The sequence below is a fragment of the Cyprinodon tularosa genome, unplaced genomic scaffold, assembly GCF_016077235.1.
Source record: "Cyprinodon tularosa strain WSP-4 unplaced genomic scaffold, ASM1607723v1 ctg239, whole genome shotgun sequence".
Lineage (NCBI taxonomy): Eukaryota > Metazoa > Chordata > Actinopteri > Cyprinodontiformes > Cyprinodontidae > Cyprinodon > Cyprinodon tularosa.
Window position 1 is genome coordinate 2131100 of NW_024038892.1, and position 23477 is coordinate 2154576.

General features: G+C 35.9%; 1 protein-coding gene across 1 annotated transcript in view; it reads right to left on the reverse strand.

The window, feature by feature from the left end:
* Window positions 1-22871, reverse strand: part of LOC119784980 (chemokine-like protein TAFA-2) — a 137021-nt gene extending 114150 nt beyond the window's left edge. The window contains exon 1 of the mRNA XM_038287319.1: window positions 22384-22871. The gene's annotated coding sequence lies outside the window, so the exon portion shown is untranslated. The remainder of the gene's footprint in view (window positions 1-22383) is intronic.
* Window positions 22872-23477: the final 606 nt, after the last annotated feature.

Consider the following 23477-nt stretch of genomic DNA (forward strand, 5'->3'; position numbering starts at 1 on the left):
GGAGGTCTGCAGGGAAAGATAACTGCTCAAATCTGTCTTCTCCTTCTCACTCACACCCTTCTGCTAAGACCTCTAAAAGCTTACCCCTAGGCTTACCCTGCTCACACACCCACACGCATGCATGTTGGAGAGCAACCTCATGACAACCCCATCACCAACTCCCATTTCATTCCCTCACAAAACCTCCCAAGTCAAAAAAAGCATTTAAGGCTCATTTGAGAGATACCGAATGCATTAACCTAACTTTATCCAGTCAGGGAAAGTATCCATTAAAATGACAGTGAGTCAGTTTGCAAATAAATGTGCATAAATTATATATACTGTAGCAAAAACACTTGGACACACCGTTGTCATGCGTAGCTTTGTTGCATTTTCTTATTACACATTAAAATGATTAAACAAAGGTATATAGAATTATAAAGCTATTGAAATTTTAAAATAAAACAAAACATCCTTTATGTGTTAGATTCTTTAAAAAACAGCCATCTTTTCTTTTGATTACTTTTTTGCACACTTTAGATTTTCTCTCAATGAGGTTCAGGAAGAAGTTGCGCAAAAATGGTTTTCTGCCAGTCTTGTTTTTTTAGAGGGCCTTTAATTTTGTGATCTAAACATTATTAAATTGAGTTTGTAGTAAATTTTCTGTTTGATTTTACTATCAATTATTTAAGTTTTTAAGCAATTTTCTTTGTGTGTTATTATTATGTACTGCACTTAAAATTGTAATGCATCTAAATGTGCAAAATAAATAACTTGCCTTGCCTTGCCTTACATTGAAGCAGTCCCACAAGCAATGATAAAAGTGCAGACAAACCAAATATACTATAGACTGGTAGTATATTCAGCATGCACACAAACACAACTCCTACTGGATTAAATCAGAAAATATACTAATGAAACTGATATTAGGGAAATAATGGTGGAGTTGAGTAGCCTTTACAATGTCAATTACTTTGATGAAAAATAAATGCTATTTCCTGCATGCAAAATAGTTTATACTCTCACTTAAAAAATAATTGCTTTTCCTTGTTGCTGCTGTTTTTCCCTCCTGCCCAGTCATCTCTTAATTCTTAGTTTAAACAAACAACTCTGTGTCTGATAGATTTTCACAACACCCTGTCAGCTTGTATTTGCTCCCCTTTTCCGAATACATTTAGTGTGAAGAAAGATCAAGCTATGTCAGAAGGATAGTTGAAACCAACATGTTTCCTTTATTTCTAAGTATGAGTATTTAACAGAAATCAGACCTTTTAACAACAATGTTCTAAAACCTGAACCTTAGACACCAGGACTGTCTTCATGATGCTGGTTTGCATGCTCAGATTCAGGACACAAACAGTGACCTGATAAACTTATGTCATGCATGACAAGTAGATAAAAGTGACCAAAGTCTTTATTCCTGTTTCGTAGCACTTACTTCTGGCAGTACATTTAGCGTGCAGAACCATGGACAGATCTCTCTGTGTGGCAAAAAACTGTTCAGCACCATGGACAGCTCCTTAACATGCAGTTCAATGATACCAGAACCTATGGGACCCTCATAACCACATGCAGAAAGAATGCATGTTATGCAGCAAATTCCCACCCAAAGGATACAGTCCCAGTCTCATTAGACCAGGCCCTCATATACATGGCGTATTTTTTGTATATATATATATTTTTTTTTCATGGAGCAATATTCAGGACATAAACTGTGTAGCTGCTACATGTAGATAAAAAATTGGTGATTAAACGTTTCTAATATTATTCTTCCTAAAATATGCAAATAATATTCAATTAAATGATTGCCATTGGGGATCTACAAAAACTTTGATTAATATTTGAGGCATTATTATACTTTACAATGAAAGAGCAATATTCTTTATTATCTCTTTCAGAGGAGAAATTCCAGTGTTTAGTCAGCAAACTGAAAGGCAACTTGAAGCAAACAAACAAACAAACAAAAAAAAGAATGTACACTAAGGGACATATATAACATCGAAAATATAATACTTGACAGTTATTTAAAATAGCATGCTTAGATTAAAACAAATGTCTGTGAAGGTTTGATTTAAAAATTTATAACGTATGAAATCATTATTGTAAAATTTACAGAAATTTTCCTTCCTTTAAAGAAACATGTCCAGCTGATTGACAGAATTTCAAATAGAATGCTGAATTACTCATGTGAAGCCAACAGGAGGCAATAACACATTAGGCAGCCACTGATCTCTATTTATTCATTGGATTGCTGATAGTCCGAAAAAAGTGAAGCCACCAGCCGCCATATTGGTATTCCCAACTCCCATTTGACTGTAGTATTTGACTACAAAAAAGAGCAGTTTGCTGGCTGTGGGAAGACATTTCACAGCTAATTTTACATTTAGTGGAAGCACTAACCAAGAAAGTCCATATGTATATGCTGACATATCCCATAGTATATTATGTAGCGTAACATTAGTCTGGCTATTTTGGACTGACATTGACTGAATTAGCCATCAAAATTGTGTCTAACTTTAGGAAATAGAAAGTAGAGTAAATACAAAGTAATTTAGTGTGAAATATCAATGTAGTATTTTTTTGATTAAATGGATGACACTGTTGTTTTTGTAGTGTTTGTTGTATTTTTCATTTAAAGCAGTCATGTGCTAAAGTATATTGCATGTTATATTGACGGGGGGGAAAAAAAGAAATAATCAAATCCATTCATAAAAGTGGAAATTAGAAGGATATATAGAAGGCTGTGGGAGTTGTTTCCCCCATTGGTGCATTATAGAATAATCTCTTAACAAGGAGAATTCATGGAAATGGCAAATTTTCCTTCCTCAGGTAAGAACACTTCAAAAGCTATATGTCAAGCAGGAGGGGGTGAGGCTGAAGAATAAAGGGGAGGCTGACGGGCAACTCAAATAGAGCTGAGCTGAATTACAAAGAAATCTTCAACTGAGGGAAAAATATAAGGAGAAATCTAGGAGGAAAATAATGCAAATGTAAATGAACGAAACACAAAAATATAAGAAAAGAATAACAGAATATGGCCTGACATGACAACTGTCCTGATAGAGGACATCTTAACAGCATCAAAGTGAACATATATTTGGGTCAAACTATGTTAATATTACCCTATTCATATTCACTCTTTTTTTCAATTCTACATGTATACAGTAAAAGCTAAAGCTAGATTTATATCAATGGCCACCTTGGGAGATGTTGCTGAAAAATGCTGATTTTAATACAGAAAGGCTTTTTTAACAAAATAACTTGTTTACGAAGTCATAAGAGATTAAAACTTTAAACTACACTGAAAAAGGAGACTTTGATTTCATTCCACCCACTTTTGTGGGAATACTACAAATTAAGAAGAAATGTCTTTAATTGTTAAACCAATAAAACTCCAGTTTCAGCTGTAATATGCTGGCTAAAGATTCATGTGTGTGTAATTCCTAATGTAAAAAAAGTCATAAACACATGTCTAGAACACAATACATCATAGGCTGAGGGCATATGTATTTATTAATGTACTTCTCTTAATAAGAAGTAAGACATTTGAATTTTTTTTTTTATATATAAAATAAAATCCCAACAATCCCTCAAACATCCAGAAAATATGCTGACCAAATTAAATGGACATTGTGATTGTTTCTAAAACAAGGGTTTTAAGACCACCACCATCAAAACTGAAGCCTCTTTTTGTGCCCTTCATTACCACAGCTGCAGCCCAGGAGAGGACACAAGGCTGGCACTGCTTCACCGTATAAAGGCAGGGGGAATGCTAATAAAGCTGGATTCAATCAAATTGAAAGCAGTCTTTTGGTAATTCATGCCTTTAAAATTAGAATTCTTGTTGTGCATTCAGAGCCTCTCTCTGTTTTCCTCGACACAGGCCAAGTTACTGGCTCAGCCTGAAAGAATATTGTGTTACACGCTGAGAGACAGGTCATTTAGACTTGAATAAAACAGAAATGCTTCAGAATAATATGATTTTAATAACTATTGGCTTGGTAAAATATACTAACACTGATGACTATAATGAACCACTTTTTTTCTGACTATTTCCTTTTCTAATCATTAAACACTGCCCATACCATTCTCCAGAAGCATTTTCACTGCAGCAGTTTAAAATATAAAATGTCTGAAGTAGGTGATGTTAGAGTCCTTCCAACTGAATAAAGTCATTGCAGCATACAAAATCAATGTCTTACATAACCACTATAGAACCCTACCAGATATTTTCTGCAGATATTGTTGTATTGAGCATACTACTAGTAAGATTGGAGTTGAGACTGGATATAATGTGCAGCCCTAATTATCATGTTAAAATATCTTTTGGAAGTTTGCTGCATAAATCATTTATAAATAGCAGTGTTTTGGAATAGCTCATGTTTTCCTTTCATTTATTCATTGAAGTTTCTTTATTTGGGCACTCACTCCACTCTATTGCCTTAAGGGCCATCACAAAGTCCAGTCAAGCTTAGAATTTCTAAAAAAAAAAAATAAATAAAAATACTAAAAAAACAAGACTGCTGTTACAAAAATATACAATGCATACTTTTGTTTTAACCAAATTGCTTCTTATGCAATTGAGTAGCACTAGATTGAGGTGTGAACAATTATTTAAGTGGGTAATCAAGACACTGGTATTTTTTGCATGTGGATAGCTATACTTTTAGCTGAATGCATGGCCCCTTAAAGCCCTGCAGCTAATGGGGGTGTCATAATATTGGACACATTAGGATGGGATTAGTAAGAGAAGCCGCTTTAAAGATGTGATCCCTGGGAGGAGGGTGTCGGATAGTGCTTGTATTACTGTCATCCCTATCTCTTGCTCACACACACACACATCCACACACTGGGAGTCCCACAGCCTTGCTGGCTTTCTTCAACATCATCTGTAGAGGAACATGACACACGGAAGTGCATTACCTACAGTAGCTCACATTCCTCTTCCAATAGGTTTTTTTTAATCTCATCTATTTGAGGTGCTGCTGTTAAACATGCCTGGTGGAAAAACAGAAAAGCTGTGCTGGAAGGCTGGACTTGTAGAGATTAGAAGAGGTATCCCTAAGCCTCTTTAACAAGGTGTTTCCTTTTTCTTGTCAGAGTGCATCCTTAATGGCTGAAGCCTAAAGTTACTTTATTTTAGAATATTTGTGGTACTTAAAACAGTGCCTTACAAACATTTTAGTGCCTGTCAAACCTTTTCATTGTTTTTCATGAAACCACCACAACATATTTGGTTGGGACCTTTGGCAATCGACCTACTCAATATTGCACATTATAAAGTGCAAGAAATCTGCTACTCTTAATGAATAATAATTTAATAAGTTCAGTGTTTATTTGTACTAAGGGAATGTCCCCATCAGAGACCTTTTTTGAACAATCCTCTTGCAAAAAACTCAGACTCAGTCCATTCAAACGAAGAGCATTACTGAACAGAAATGTTTAAGTATTTTCATTGATTTTTATTGGCTTAAAATATTCTCTTTGACAAGGCCATTATAATATTATATAGTTTGATATAAACCTTGAAAATCTTAAAGCCCAGCTCCTTCTGTGTCATTGTCAAGCTGGATGCAAAACCTTAATTCCAGTGTCAAGTTTTTGCAGAGTCTTAAGTGTCTTTTTTTTCATTTGTAGGATTCCACCATATGTAAATTAGTTAATCTTTATATCATCTGTGACCACCTTCCCTGTCCTGCTGAAGGAAAGCGTTTCCACAGCATCATGCTGCCACCACTATGTTTCATGAGGGCAAAAGGTTGTGTGTTTTCCACAACACAGGACCTATTTGCATGCAAGTAAAATCTTGGTCTCATTTAGGACCATTTCTTTTTTATTTGTGTTGCAAACATAGCTTGTCACAAATGCAAATAAAACATCTTATGGATTCCTTTGACCCATTAAAAGTATTTTACATAGAAACTTTTTGAAAGTTTCTGTATGTATTTGTGTGTCTGTAGGTGCTCCTTTTTTAGAATAAGAGTGAGGACCAGTTTCATTTTCTAACCTTTAGAATAAAATTTTTACAAAGTGGGGATATTTTGGTCGGCCCCCACAAGCTATTTTGTTAACTGTTAGATTTAGAGCTAAGATTTTGAAGTCGGTCAGGATGAGGGTGAATAATACATTGGTAATGATTAGGTTTAGGGTTATTTTTAGGATTAAAGCATAGAAAGAATGAAACTGACTGAAAATAAATAGAAATTCACTGGAATCAACACATGGTCCTCACTACATATAGCAAGACAAGAGTGTGTGTGTTTGTGGAGGGTTTCTTTTAGATAATGCCTAGAGAGCATCACAAAAATTGAGAACATTTTGTTAGTTAGGGGCTTTGGTTTTGGTTTATTATTATCAATTATTTGAGGTTCCGTTTAGGCCATAGGAATAAATGAAAATAAATGATAGTCAAAGCAAAGTCCTTTTTGTTGCGTAAGCATTTCAGAAAAGCATTTCTCTGCTTCATTGCTCTCCTCACATAAAACCTAATTGAAACTTAAACTAATATTAGGAAATTGATGTAAGCCTACATGCATATGAGACACACATGGGGACTTTAAATAGAAATAGATTAAGCAATAACACATGCACAAACAAACTGCAACTAAAAAGCAGCATGTTGGTATTTCATGCATACATTGACTTGTTTACCTATTAATCTTCAAGTACTCTCTCCAGACATTAGTGTCCAGCAATTTCTTTTCTGAATAGGCTTGGCGCACATCAGGCACGTGCAGAGGGGGGGGCTAAGGGGGCTTGAGCACCTGCCCCTTTTGCTCCATGATCCCAATGTGCCCTTTTGGTCCCTTTTTTTTTTTTTTTTTTTTTTTTTTTTTTTTATTTGACACATGTACTGAAATTATTATTATTATCTTTTTTTTTTTTCGCAAGAAAAACAATACAATAAGCCCTCCGGTCACATTGTTACCTTTGACCTTTTGCCGGTGACAACGCACTTGCCTCTCGCACAGTCAGATAAGGCGGCTAACTGCGGAGCTAAAGGTAGCGAATATTCCACATTACACTGTGGCCGCTGCTCATTTGGCCCTAAGCAAGATCAACCATGATCGGACGGATGGCTATGTCTTCAGTCTGCAACGCCTCTCCAATGTCAACCTGAATAGAGATGTAATTGAAACCAAATGAGCCCCATGGATGATGCAGTATTGTTTGATCTAAAACACTGTTTACTCTGTGCTTTTAGTCTTTTACATTGAAAATTATGTTTTTTAATTCACAAAAAACTGTTCTGTAATGGTTACAGAACAGTTTTTTTGTGAATTAAAAAACATAATTTTTGGTGAAAATACTGGAGTAGGTTTCCTACTTGTCAGACAACGGAAAACTTTGAACGTTGTATAATTTCTCTACTTTAGCAAAGAGTAGCGGTTTAAACGGAGGAAAGTATAGGACGCGGCGCGCCTTTCTCTGAAGAACTACTGAGCGGGAGGAGACAGCCAGGTGAGGAAAAGCTGTTCTTATCTATCGATTCAGTATTTTTATCATACAGACATTAGGCTGTTGTTCTTGTGCTATGAGCTAGCTGCTAGCTAATGACTTTGCTAGCAAAGCAAGATAACTAAAAAGCTTCCCTGTGTCGTTAATGATAATAGGACATTCTTCAGTATTACTTATGCAATAGGGGCACATCGCCCGTCAAAAACCTATCATCTCCATAATGGATATATGTCTGATTTTCTAATTTCCTTTGCTGCATGATGTACATTTCATTTATTCTAGCGTTAGGTAAATGTATCTTGAAGGAGAACTCATCCAGAACTACCATTATAGATATATGATAGATATAATGTATGAAGCTGGTGAAAACAAAACTGCGCAGCTTGTTGGCAATCGAGAAGGATGTGCCAATCATTCACAGTGAGGTTATTAACATTTTTAAAGACATGGCTAACAGAAAACTGCTGCTGTGAACAAAAGAGAACAAAAATAGCAAAAATGCTTAAAAGTTGGACATTTGTTTTTAAACAGTTAAATCACCATGACGGAAAATAAGTTTTTGGATCATAATCTTGGATTTAGTTTGGGGGGAAAAGAAAGGCAAGAGACTGAAATAAATAAGACATTGACCTTCACTCAACACAGAAAAGATGAGACAATGAGCAAAAAAAGAAAAGAGAAACTGACAAGAAAAAACGAAGAGGAAAGATTGAAGAAAATGTATATAGGTACTTACAAAATACACTAAGACACAAACAGAGTAGGCTTTTCTCATGGTGACATGCATTAATAAAATGTTTGTTTTGTTCTTTTTTTTCTGCAGTTCTAGTTAAAGTTTGATGCAGCAGCTCTCCTTTTCTGAATGGACCGTCTCCATCTCCACTGTCAGTACAGCAAACCAGGCAGACATTCTTTTTTATAGATTACAGTACACTAAAAGGTTGCATTGTGCCCTTGTATGCATTTTTAACAGTTTAATTCTGTAAAGACAAAATATTTCTGGTGGTGCAGCTCTGATTTACATCTTTGGCTAAATTGCAGGTTTGAATATTGTAATACTTTCCTATAACAAAATAGACCTGCAGAAAGAAATTACTAATAAAATATTTTACATATGCATAGTTCTATGTTCTATGTAGAGATTTCCCTTAGCTTTGATTGTATGTCTCACAATTTTGTAATTTATCATTGTTCATTAAACTCTGATAGCTATGTGACTTTGTTAATATTCTGTCCTAAAATGCGATAAGATGTGCCCTTTTTTTTTTTTGAGCACCTGCCCCTTTAGTGGTCTCTGCACGGCCCTGGCGCACATGTAAATGTGCAGGCTTACATCTTGCGTAAACCATGACATAAAATGAACAATAGCTAATTGAATTAGACTGGGGACTTATGTCAACATTTCTCCGTCATGAACTTAAATTACAGGGTTGATGCTGAACAAGGAGCCAATCTTATTCTAGGTACCACAGCCTTTTTCTATCTGTGGCAAAGTGTCTCTCTTAAAAAAATACATATTTTCTTACTTGTAAAAAGGTGGGAAAAACTTGTATGTAAAATACCTAAAACTTAGAGTTTAAATATCTATCAAATTACTGAGCAAGGAAATAACAACCCAGCTCAAGCCAATGTTTTCCCACATAACCGGTACACAAACAAACAAGTGAAAATTAAGAACCCATTTAAAAGGTGGAGGAGAAAGAAAGAGAATCATAGATGATTTTTCTTTTATAGAAAATAAGCGTACTTAATGCAGGGACATTTTGGTATTAAAGACATAGACAAGAACGTACCATTAAATTCCTATCAAGAAGTCAATAGGCTGTTTTACTTCCTTTTCTGTTTGAATAGGCAGTTGACATACTAGCACACTATTGTAACCTGTTTTGCTGAAGTCAAGGTCTAAACATATTCTTTTCTAATTGATTTTAAATCAGAACCCCTGGAAAAAAAAAAAATCAAAAAACTATGTGTGCGTCATCTGTGCCACAAACTTGCATGCTGCATAGTTTGGATTTGTGTGTAACCATTAAAAGAAATAGATCAAACTAAACTTTTGTTTTGTTTTGTTTTTACCTGTGCCAAGGTTGAGGTGCTTAAAAAGCACTTAATATAAAAGAAAAAAAACACTCTTCTACAGCTTTAGTCCACTTCTGAGACCATAATGCTCAAGCAAACATAGAAATCATTGCAGTTAAAAGTAATAAAATGTCTGTTAGTTCATTTCTCCGCCATCCTCTTTATCTGTATTATTACCCCTGCACGAAACCACCCACCAAACTGTAATAATTACTGCTGCATGTGTTTGAGCTCAAATATACCCAACTACAGTATATATGACACTTTATATTGGATTCATAATTGCATAATTAGATATAATTGCAGGCGCTATGGGCTTGCCAGGGAAACTAATAAGGAAGCTGTAAAATTGCTGGTGGTTCCACTTGTAAGAAAATAATCAAAGACTATAAGATAAAAGCCTATACAGAAACACTGGTAAAAAGTAGAACAGGTCCAAGGCTACAGGCAAGCACAAAAAAAGGTAAATTAATAAAGAAAGATAAGACAGAATGAGGGAGAGAGTTTAAAACAGTTTTTATGTTCTGTATTGTCTCAGTTTATTGGTAAAGAGAAGCGAGCTGAAATAGTGGCTGATGACTGGAATCAGCTAATTTTCTGCACGACTGGTTCTGGGCAATGACCAGTTGTTTGGAAATTGAAAAATAAGACCTTTATGAAAACAAAAAAACATACCATTAAACACAACTAGGTTGGTTTGAGAGCATCACTATTTGGTGTGGATGCTGGTACAAATCCTATCAGCGCAGTGTTTTTAAAGACAGGAAAGCGATGTACAATAGTCCTTCAAATGGAGGCTTTGTTTTCAAAGATCAGTTGAGACATGTCTTTGGTCCAATGTACCCATGAAAAAGTGAAAGGACTTTTATCAGATAAAGTTGTTCTATTTTATCCTTTTAAGATCTCAATATTTGTCATTTAAGGAAAATGATGAATTTGAAAATGTTGCCAGCTTTTTTTTTTTTTTTATAATATATTTAATTAAGGTAAAAAATAAATTATACTCTCATGGTTTGCTCAATTTCAAACAAAGCATCAGAATGAGGAAGAGAGTGAATTTGAGCTACTTTAAACAAGGCAGTACTGATGCTCAAAGGAGAAATTGAATACCTCAAATAACCACCTGTCTATTACTCTGTTTAATAGTGTATTTAGCTAAATACCATATCTGAACATACTTTACCCTAATGCAGAAAAGCTTGAGCTTGACTCATGTTAACTAAGAACAACTAATTGAGGAAAAAGTTCTTACAGGCACAAACAAAAGGACAATAAGTCCTAGATCCTTGTTGATCTTTTATTAAGTTTGCAAGGTTTTGATGGTGGAATTAAATTTTGGTGTAAATTACAAAAGCATGGATGTATGCTGGCTTGGCTTCAACAGTTCAGGCTAGTTGTATGAGAGATATTTTTTGTATGTGTTCAGGCCAATTGTGCAGAACAAGAATCATCTACATTCTACAGCATAAGTAACTATTCTGACACACTATCCCTTGATTGCAGCACTGTACCCCATCTTCCCTTTACTACCAGCACAACAATGAAACAAGTCAAAAAATGAAAAACAGAGGATGTAAACCAGTAAGCAAGTTCTAAATGTGTATCTGTATTGATAAGCTTCTAGTCCAGCCCAAAACTATTCATACAGCAGGCAGATTTAGGTTATTGTATCTTAAAATATATATTTCAATATAACCATCATACCTCTTCAACTACAACTACAACTACGACTTTGCCAACATGTAATTTGTGTTAAAACAAGGTCATTATAGGAAGGGTTTGATGTAGTTAAGGCCATTCGGTTACTAAAATGGAATATATAATTACAAATGCACAATTTAAGAGACTTAAGTGACTCTTGAAATGGATAAGCCTTTTACATGACAGCAGTATTTTTCGGAGATAAAATTCCTGAAAAAGATATATATGAAAAAAAAAAAACTAAAATAATCTGCAAGATGTATGAACTTCCCTTCATTTTAAGATGGACACAGAGCTAAACATGAAAAGATCCCTACAGACGTAATGAAAGTGCAGACAGGATACACAGAGACATAACAAAGGTGAGCCCTAAATTGCTGGCCTAATGGCCACAGTGATTGATGTGTGGTTAATGATGAAGAAAGCAGCCCGATTGTTTCATGTGTGACATAGCTCTGACTCCTGGTTAACAGCTCCTCTTTGCCATCAGCCATAATGAGTCAGAGCTGACATTGCCAAGATACAGTGCCTGCATTGCTTTGTTTATAAAGGCTTCTGAAAGCAGGACCACCTCTCGGCTGACAAACTGGCAGAAAGTCCTGTCACTGCAGAGTCATTAACAAAACCTATGGCCGCGCCAAAATCTACAAATCGAATTGCTTTCCTAATAAGCTGCAATATGTCACAGCAAGTGGGCTGCTATAATAGCAATGATAGCTCACCTGAACACCATGAATCTACCTACCATGGAAAAGCTGCATTTGCTGCTGTTTCTTAAATCTGGCCAGTAATCTGTCCTGGAGCCTCGGAATTAAAGAAAGTCCATCCTCAGAGAGAAACAGACTATTGAAATCCACACACTAATTCAACAGTGGGAAATTTTAGAACATGTCTTTATTTGCATTCTGTAAAGATTTAGCATAATAAAGCATCTACTGCATATACCTGCATCAACAACCAGCCTGTGTCATGTGGACTGTCTAGAGTTTATTATTCTGCTGCTTATTTCACCATAAACATATATTACCATAAACATTAGCATGACTAAATGTGCCCATGTCCAGTATATAAACAAATTGCTTTCCATTGAAATAATCTAAACATTTCACTAGTAGAGCTCCCCCCTCTGGCGATTCAATGTGTAAGTCAAAGTCCTTTCTTTCCCAGTCGAAAGCTTATTAAAATTCACCAAAAAGCACACATTAATTACATGGTAACTAAATCATAAATAATTCAGCACTGATCTATTAACCTTCTAAACAAGGCTTGTGCATGCCTTGTTTTTGCACCAAACTAAAACCTAATGGGCTGAATAAGCAAGAGACGGAATGTAATACTCAACCTGTAGAGTGTCTCTTGAAATTTTCACCGACTCATTCGGTGATTCATTTGCTTAGATGTAGAAAAGGGAACATTTTTTTTTCAGACCAGGCATTGAGACAGTGCAGACTTTGGCCAGGACAGATGGCTATTAGCAGTGTAAATGAAGGGAAACATGTAATGACAGGACCCCTGAGTTACTAACGAGGGTGATGGATGATGTTCAGCTCAGACACAAGGCAGTTCATCACTCACCTCAGACTTTAACAAACATAAACACAGTCTTAGAGTGTTTCTGCTTAGACTAAATTACATTCCCTTTTCTCCCTTATTAACCTTCTACATGGCCACTGCTACTGTTGCCAAAAGACATTCAGCATTGTAATATGTGCAACTAAAACACAGGCTTGGAGGCTTTAAAACACTTGAACTTACAAAAAAACTCTTGTACTTCAGTTACTTAAAGATCAAATCAGGTTTTCGATATACCAAATGTAAAACTAAACCACACAAAGACAGCAGATACAGTAGCACGTACCCTTTACCACCTAACGCTAAAAGCCCTTTTCTCACTGTATATGATGAAAGAAACATGAGTAAAACCACTGATAGTACTTCTTTAAAAACAACATATTTGCTTTCTTCCATAATCCATTACATCACATTTTTATCTTGACCAAACCTCCACTATGTAAACTACTAAAAGTTTAACTAAATATGAGCCAATCAATCACCAGTCAGCAACTCAATGCATCTAACTATCTACACCTGGTGGAGATGAGTTCAAATTAAGCAAAAGAATGAGGGAAGGGATTCAAGTGCTTTTTAATGGGGCATGAGTCTATCAAACACTATTTTGTTGATATTTTTTCACAAATTCCGCTTAGCTTTATAGAGAATAATGTATAAAATAAAGAAAATATTCAGTGGGTTTGAAGCACAGTGACCCATTTTGTGGAACTGTTGCCTTGCAGCAAAAAGGTCCTGGGTTTGATTCCTGACCCTTAGTTTTTCTGTATGGAGTCTGCATGTTCTCCTCAAGCATTTGGGGTTATTTTCTGTGTACCCTGGATTTCTCTTGACATTCCAAAACCATGACACTGGGTTAATTTGTGTCTCAAAATTTTCTTTAGTCTGTGTATCTCTGTATTTCCCACCGACAGACTGGCAACCTGCCCAGGGTCCTTTTGCCAAAATACTGCCTGTGGTAGGCACCAGCACCACCATGACCCTAACAGATAAGCAGAAAAAGATGGAGGGTTCAGAGGTTGGCAGGAATATTAACGTCAAAGAACAGAGATTGAGCCGATTGGTTTGAGGGGACAGAAGAGAAACTGTGGCTTAAATAACTACTTGAGAAAACATACTGTATGCAGAGTATCATCTCTGAAGGCACAGCTTGTCAAACCTAGAAGCAAATGACCTTCAGCCCGTAGGTGCCTTTCAGCTAAGAACAGCCAGGCTACATTTTACACAGGTTGCCTGAAATCAAATAATAATAATCTTACCAAACCTTATAGAGAAGATCCGAAATTTGCGTAAAAAAATAACCTGAAACATTGTATCAATTCTTTGGTAGTTTCATGTATTGGGGAAGCTTTCCTGATCCTCTTTGGGCTGTATGGTATCATATTCTTCAAATTGCACAGAGCAAATTACTGACTGTTAAGGAAAACAGTGTTCCATCTGTGATGGCTACTTCCAGCAGGAAGATGCAGCATGTTACAAAAAAAATTCATCTCCAGTGGCCTTTCCAGCATGAACGTTTACTGTATTTCAACAGCCTCAATGGTCACCAGATCTTAATCTAATATCACAATTTTAGGGTATGAAACAGAAGATTTATATTTTGCAAAGCTTAAAAATATAATTAAACTCAGTCAGGTCATCATGTTATAGTTGGTCCTAAGTCTTGGCATTCATGATGGCACAAGTATTTCTCCTAAGAACCAACAATTAATTAAAAGCAGAAACTTACGCCTTTAAATGTGCAATATTAGAGAAACATATTTTGTCTTGCACTAAACCTCTTCTGGCTACATTCATTTGAAGCTAAGATTTTAGTGTCTTTATACTGACTGTCTGCTGGCCAGATCTTTTCTGAATTGTCAACTGAGTGGTCATAAGGAGCAGCTGCTCATTCTTTGTTTGATAAGTGCTAATCTACCCAGTGCACACAAGAGTCGGAAGGAAGTCTAGACTGCAGGGAGAAATTCCACAAAACTGCCTTTTATTGAGGAGCCTTGGTGAGGACTTCTGCCTTTTTAAATCTGGAAACTTTATATGCAGAAGAAAAACGAGCCTTAAAAACTATATTCAGCAGAGAAGAAAAACAGATGAAATATCAGTCTTTGAAATTCACACAGAGGAACATAAAAAAGGAGAAAGAAAAATACAGATTTAGTCATTAACAGTTGAGTTTTTTTTATCTCCTCCAGCTTTATTGAATCCAAAAATATGTTGTTAATCAAAAAAGGGGGGGGGGAAATGAAAATTTGTATCTTTTATATGCTTAGGAATGTATAACTCTTCTCATATTTTTTGTTCTTTTTTTACCTTGTCCTCCATCAGTAAAGAGAGCCTACACTGTGAAAATACAGTTCCAAACCAACATTTTTATCAGATAATACCTTAATCTCTGTAGTAGTTGCAGTTTAACTCAAAGGAAGTGAAAAGGGAGCAGGCATATATTTTCGAGGGGGAGCTGACAAACTTTACTTTATACTCTTCAAAGTACCTTGAAACTATTAATGCTTATTTTCTAATCTTTAGACACAGTTAATTTACTAATAGTTTATTTACATCTCTGCACTAGATAAAATACTACATAGTAACTGGAACTCACAGCAGCATTAAAAACCCGCAGTGTGTTAAATTAAAGCTCTATATTTTGCCACAGTGATGCTATCTTTTCTTTTCCAGTTTTCATTCTGTCATCTCTGTGCAAGTCGAGGGAAGCTGCATGAAGCTTATAGGTGATGGGTAAACATTAGATCTGCAAAGAGCTTTTTCCCCCGCCTGTGTATACCTGGGTAATAGATGCAGTAATGGAGTTTGTTCAGGATAAGGTAATCCTGGAGTTGTAAGCGCAGCATCCGATGCTGTTTCTTTCTTCTGATGTCCTGTTCCTCAGCAGGCACTGATGTTGCAGCTGTCACTGTTACTGAGCCACACAAGTAAAGCGTAAAGTGTGCATTCTGTTCTGTGAAACTGTATTTTCTAATGGAATTATTGGGTGCAAAAACATGCACATGTGAGCAAGTGTGTTTATGTGTGTGTCTTTGCAGTTAAAGTGAGAAAAGGATGTAAAAATATATAGCTGTTTGGATGTTATAAGTCACCTCTGGGAGGAGGGATAAGAACAGGGCTGGGGGCTAGGAATGAATTTATGGGGCCCGATCTCCCAGAAACAATTTCTTTATGTGGGTTACACACATTTAGAGAGCCTACTAGTCCCTGATGGGCCTCCACTGACCACAAACAGCTTCTGGTGATGGCCAATGAAATACAGCACACCCTTTTATGGGACATGCTTTTTATTTATTTCTATTTACCCCATCTAGACTCTTTCTCCTGCTTCGTTTTTTCTTTTTTTCAAGGTCTCTTGTCTTTTTTTTTTTTTTTTTGTCTTGTTTTCTTATCAACTCTGGTTCTTATCTAATTAAGCACAGCTTAATATATTTAGGTAGCTGATTTGGAACTTCTCATTTCAAATGACTCACCATTATTTCATTCCTTTGGGTCTTTTTCTCTCCTTCTTCTCTTTAAAGACCTTTTTTTTTTGCTATTTCCTTTGCACTGAATCCTTGAAATTACTTTTAGAGCCCAAAAGTTCACTTGTGAAAGGTACAGATAACAGCAAGAGTGAGAAGAGCATTGCAAAGGGAACTCTATGTAGGTTAGAGGTATGTGTTTCTTTTAATAGAGTTTTATCTAAAAAAGACTTCTACTGTAATTTCTTGTTTGTGGCTGTGCTGCTAAACGACACCAATATCACTTGAAAGAAACATTTTATCCTCTATTTCTATTTGTAAAATATTAAAGCAGAACACACAAGCAGGATGTAAAAACCTTTTAATCGAATGTTCAAAACCTGTTTCTGTATATAAATAAACATGAAGGGTTAGACCACAGAAGAACAGTGGTGATGATTAGAGAGGTATTATATATCCAACACACAAGAAAAGGCAACATTTTATCAGATTTTTAACATTGGACTTGAATATTTTTGATGCATTAAGTTTATTTTGACAGTTAGAGAAAAAATTTTATTGGTTTTACAGAACCAATAGTTAAGACCATGGAGGTGGTGCTGGCCTGAGTTCTGAGTTCAAGCCCAACTGCCACAGACTGCCATTCTGGTTCCCTGAACAAAGACCCTTAACCCCCCACTGCTCCCTGGACGCTGCACAATGGCAGCCCACTGCTCCTCAAGGGGATGGGTTAAATGAAAAATGTTAATTTTATTGCTCTGTACTTGTGACAGTGTAATGACAATAAAAGCTGGACAAAAAAAATAAATAATCCAATGAGTACATCTAAACATTATTTTATGCAGACCTCTGAAGGTATTATTGCAATAATCTACTGAAGATTAGTTTATCAAGATTATGCAGAGACATTATTCTTTTAATCTTGAAGATGTTATTTAGGTGACAGAAAGCCAACTTTGTTACTGTCTTTGAATCCTACTGCAGCTACCGTACCTTTGAAGGTTCAGGTCTGAGTCCATAAATACATTCAGATTTCAAACCTGATTGTTGGTTTCCAGTTATATTAGCTGAAGCTGTGTGCTAACCTTTGAATGCTCTTCTCTTCGGTCCAATAGGTGTAACTTCAGTTTTCTTTTAATGCTTTAATGGTTGAATGCTGCATAAATAAATTATTTCATCAATGAGTTCCTACCTGTTTCTTTGCTAACCGGCTGCTAACTACTAAACAGATTTCCTGAATGGAGGCAGGTCTCATGAGACCCAAAGAAATAATAAGAAACATATTTATTCAGGAAATCTATTCCACTGCCGGCTGCCAGCTAGGTGAACACAATGCAGCAATGTTGCTACCCCACTTCTAATCACGTGTGTTAAACTTTTTTTTTTTTTTTTGTAGAAAAGCTGCACATGAAAAACAAAAAGTACAATGTTTGCAAATCAGTTGCTCCAACGGTCAGAAAGTCTAACATGACTTTCAACAGAACTAAAAAGAAAAGGGTGTTTGAAAAAGCATCCCATTAAAGAGCTCAGGTATTCTTTAGCCAGAGGGCAGAAAGAGTAACAGGGGATAGGAATCACTTCTGAAGTCGTTCCAAAATCAAGATAAACGTCCATCAGACAAGGTGAAGGCTAGGAAGGTAGGTATTACTGTGAATGTTAACACATAGTCCACTTTTAATATTAGATATTTATCAAACTTGACTAAAGAATATCAAACCTGTATTGTTAAGCTCTGCTGATTAGATGAAGACGCTATTTTAATTCAAAATATAAATAGCTTTATAGTAATTAACTCTTTATATGTGTATTTCTTGGTTTTATTAAATACCCACAGTTAATTAGAAAACCTTAGGGTTGCATGTTTGTTTACCTGAAATTAGAAGGTTAGACCAAACTGGAATAGAATAGAATAGAATAGAATAGAATAGAATAGAATAGAATAGAATAGAATAGAATAGAATAGAATAGAATAGAATAGAACAGAACAGAACAGAACAGAACAGAACAGAACAGAACAGAACAGAACAGAACAGAACAGAACAGAACAGAACAGAACAGAACAGAACAGAACAGAATAGAATAGAATAGAATAGAATAGAAAAACCCTATATTGTCTCACAGAGGGAAGATCGAAGTGTGTCAGTGGCAAATGAAAACAAACCGGTACAGACAAGACCAAATAATATTACCAGAATTAAGTTAAGCTGTACAAGTAAAGAAAAATCACACACCAGGAAATAAAGACACTCATCAGTAATTAAAAATGTAATAATCAGGCTGAGACCAAATAAAGTAAATACTAGAAGCCTTGTGATACTATTTTCATTTTTGACACAAACCCCAGACTAGAAAGACATTGTTCTTAGCCTTACTAGAGGTCCTGTTTTATTTTATATCAGTTTTTGTCAGGTGGTCATAGCTGAGGGTGTGAGCAGATCACTTTACACCTTGAACTGAAATGCATCTCCACCTTCTCTCATGTGACCACATGAGATCCGAGCTCATTTCCCCACTTAGTATGCAAATGCACAGATAAGCTAGTGTAAGACACAGAAATAGGACAGCTGTAGGTCTGCTAAGGTTTATGTAAAGTCCTGTATGTCCTTCAGTGACCTCTTCTCTATTATTAATTAAAAAGCCATGAGTGTTTAGGATCTGAGGGAAATAAGCTTTTTGATTAAGTATTCTATTATTTTAAGATAAATTTTTTGCATGGCTGGAAAGCAAACAAAGCAGAATCCAGGAAATAATATGAATGAAATGACATCAATAGCAAAGCATTTTGAAACGTATTTAGTTCCAGATTTTTATTTCAGTAAAAAAAGATAACTTGACATTTGCAATTGCTAACTTAGGTCTAGTGACATAAATATGCTTATCTAAGAGCACAAAACAGAGGTAAATAATGGAGTAGTACACTTCTAAATTATAAATATATTTGTATGACTTTAAAAAAGTCAAACTACATATATATAGAATCTAATCAAATAGAACTATTGTGAATAACTCTGCCTCAAAGGTATATAAACAAGCTTGATCACAAAAAATACCAAATATAAGAGAATAAAAACATGTACAAAAAAGAGCTATAAAGTATGAAGAAACATATCCAGTCTTAAAATGTTATGTCTTGGTTGTGCTTTATCTTAATTATACAATTATAACCTATATAAGGAGGATTAGCAAAGCATGTTAGGAGCAGATTGTGCTATGGAAGAAAAGTCAGGAAGTGCCGGACCAGATAATGCAAACATTATGTATTAGAGTGATGAAAGATATCCAGCTGACAGACATGAGATCATTTAAAGCCCTTTAACTCATTCCATTAACTGGTGCAGCGTAATCTTTGCAATTACTATAATAATACCTGTACCAAATGAGAGAAGAGTTTCAGTTCAAGAAAAATTAGGAATTTTAAACCAAAGTTTTACATAATTTATTTTGATGCAAGAGAAGCTGAATTAGAAGACATCTGGAATTATATAATTTAACAAAAAAATAATGGTATATTCTGTCATAAAACCTACAATACCATTAAGCCAACCCTAATACAGTTCATGTCATCCACTTTATATGTTTCACAGGTTGTATTTAATAATTATTCTGCAGCAAGCAATCTTCCTAAATGTGTTCTCAATGAAAGCACATTTCTAATCACATAAATATCTCTACCCATATAAAGTCAGACTTTTCCTACTTCCAAGATGTCTTTTAATCTTACTTTCCAACTGTATAACTTCCTTTTCTCACTTCCATTTTCTCTCCTTGAAGGATTTGCGTGCCTGTGATTAATAATATGTGGAGCAACCCAGAAACTGTTTATTGACACTAACAGCATATTGTGATTTATTTTGTTCTGTGGCTGCATTAAAAATACATTTGAGCCATTTCTGAAAGCTTCCAGTGAGTGGCCACACATTTGTTTCCGATAATACATTTGAGTACCTCTCCATAAACCCCCCAGAAATCCAATCCAATCTCTGTGGTTCTCCACTCACCACCTCCCTGCTGCTTTTTCTTTCTGTCAGTCAATCTGTTGTCAGTTTTACTCCTGCTCATACAAGTCTGCCCCTCAGAGCAATGGGGAAAAGGAACATGTCCAAAGATAGTATAAAAATGTCTTCAATAAACAGATTTAAAGGGCAGATTTCTAAAATGTCATTTTTTAAGCCTTGCAGAAGTACTTTATAGCTTTTCTAGATTTTTTCACATTGTAACCACACAACTAAACATATTTAGTTTTAGTTTTAAAAGAAATATTAAAAATAGTTTCATATGATAAAATAATGAGGAAGACTTTTTTTTGTTTTTTCTAAATAAAAATCTGAGGTTTTGCATGCATTCCATTTTAGCCCCATTTAATCTGATATAACTAAATAAGATAAGTGGCCATCCGAAGTCACTGGCTTTCTAAAAAATATAATGGCTTTCTAAAAAATATAATGCACAAGTGAAATTGTTTTTAAAAATATTTCACTTGTGCACAATTTCATTTAATCATAAATACATTTTTTTTATGTTGAAAGCTTAAAAGGTTTACAAATATCATGAACACTAAGAAACAAGTAGTTCAAAGATAGTTGTTGGAGAGTTTGGAGCAGGGTTAGGCTGTAACACCATTTGTTTAGGATGTGATTGAGATAAAACTGGTAAAACTAAATCCCATCCTTTAAACATCACCAACTACTCTTGGCTCCATTATTCAAAGAGTGACACACCCTCAAACTTACTAAGAACTGACATTAGACCTTTACCAATAGGCCAAACAATGTCTGCATTTACTGCACTGTAAAGTAGACATAAAAACAACCTTTGCATGCCGTAGTTTAGCTTTTTTTATGTTTACTGCAAGGGCAGCAATTGTAAAGATGAGTGTTCCAGAATTCTGGACTTAATAGAAAAGTGGTTAAAAAAGACATGAACAGAAAGCAATTACAGGTCTCTTTTGCAGCTTGCCTAAAGGCATGCAGGGTCAAGAAGAAGTTGGTTTGATCAGATTAGGCCAGGAGTTAACTTTTTTGTCTCTGTGCAAAATGCTAAGTGTAGAATGAAAACCCATCAATGAACACTAAACACCGTGCTCACCACAAACGCTGAAGGTGGCATCCAAAATGTTGTGGGTTGCTTATCTTTTGTAGAGGTTGGTAAGTTGGTCTCAGCAGCAGGACAGTGACACCAAAAACACAACCATGGGTACAATGAAATACTTTAAATTTAGAGCATATTTGCATGTTAGAATGGCCAAATCAATCATCACCTATTACATCAAATGAACATAAAGTTGTGGAATGTTTGTAGATGCAAAGTGAAAAAATGTGGGGATCTTTAAGAGTTTGGAATTCTTTGTATGGGATCTCAATATTTAACAAAACTAAAGTTAAGATCTAGATTTACCATCAGGGAATTTTACAATTATTCATCAAACATTTCATATTTTTCTTCCCAGCAAAAGCTAAGTGTTTCTTTATGATAGTTTTCAGAAAACAGCTGTAGTTATAGAGTGCAGTTGCAGCTATAAGTCAAGTGAGAGCGCGTGTAAGACAGAATCCCAATAGATTCTGCAGCATTATAGTCCCATCTTTTCATATAGCTGCAACGAGATGAAAATGTGTTTAAAACCAAATAAGAAAAGTAATAAAGACCTCCGACAGCTGCTCCGACAATAAATACACTGCGCGTACCGCAGAAATGATACAGATATTGAAAGCCCAAGTGAGCGCGCGCGCGATTTGTATGCGTGTTCTTGTGCGCGTGTGAAGGAGAGAAAGAATGCGCGAGGGGAGCCTTCCAATAGACTGTGCAACACCTGAAAACACTGCAATCATTTGTCTTATCTATAAAATAACCACAGTGATAACAAAATTGATTCCACAACAGACTAATTATTATTCAATCTTCTTTTTGCGCAAGTCTTTCATCCTCTCTATTTCTATTACCTAAAACGATCAGGATGATGTTCAATTGGATTCTTTCGTAGATTAAATTGCTTCAAAGTGCAAACATGTATGGCTAGAATAGCATCCATGCAAATTAGATTAGATTTATCACACTCACTTTTTAAGCGTTGGATAAAAAACGCATAAAATAGCCTATAACTCCTGTGAAATATGAAATTTTTTCGAGAAATCCATACCTGTTGGTGCGGTGTGATCCTGTTCTCTTAGCCCAGCAGGTGAACCTCTTTCCTCATAGCCAAACCCCAATCCAAGAAGAGGCTCGCATGCCCTCTGCACCTAACACCGTGAAGAGGCTCCTTTCTGGCACAGAATAGGAAAGTTACACCCTACCATCCGTGCGTCCACAAATGCGTATTAGGTTAAAAGACAGTGAGATCTTTCCCCTCCAGCTTTTAAACCAAGCCTGCTGTCCCTTTTGAGTGATCCGCTGCAGAAGAAGGATCCCTGAAAGTTCCGTTCCTCCTCTTTACGCAGAAAGTTCCTAAGCCATACCGATGTGAAGGAAACGCCCGAACTGGGCTTTTGTTGTACGAAGGAAATCGTCTTTTTGTTTTTCTAATAGAAAGTGAGAGGAGAGCAGCCGGTGACGGGACAGAGGTGCGATTGAGTCGGGGCGTCACGCAGACTGCCGGTGCGCCCTGGCTGGTCCAGCCTGGAGGATGTGGAGCGTTTGTCTTAAATTGTGGTAGTGGTGCACCGCCCCCTAGCGGTATGATGTGTAAACAAATGCTATTAGAAGCAAGGCGTATGCAAACCTAAATGATCCTGTAATGTAATGTGACGACGGCCAGATGGGATGCGCATGGACATGTGGGATACATGATATTTTCAATCTCCTGTCAGTGTAGCCAGTTAGTCAGACAAGCAAACAGACACACTCAAACTCAACACATAGGCGGTTCTTGCTAAAATCGCACCCTGGTCTTGTCCATCATTTTGCCACCAACTCAAAAAGGAGATGTTTTACTACATGCATCCTTTACAGCCTAATACGCATTATTTTATGTTTTTTTTTATGATACAATAAGGCTTTTGCAAATATGCAGCCATTGAATGTGTCAAAAAGTACAATACTGTTTTTTTGCCTTTTGCAAATTCATTCAGATCATTAAATAATATTCAAATAATATATTTACTAGAGGGTGCTCCTGTCAGGAAGACCTTAAAGATGAGTGTGTTGCCTTAGGTACAGTAAATGCCATATCATCCTTACTTACTCACAGCTAAATGCTCTGCATTCCAGCTTTAGGCGAAACTTGGGATCTCCAGT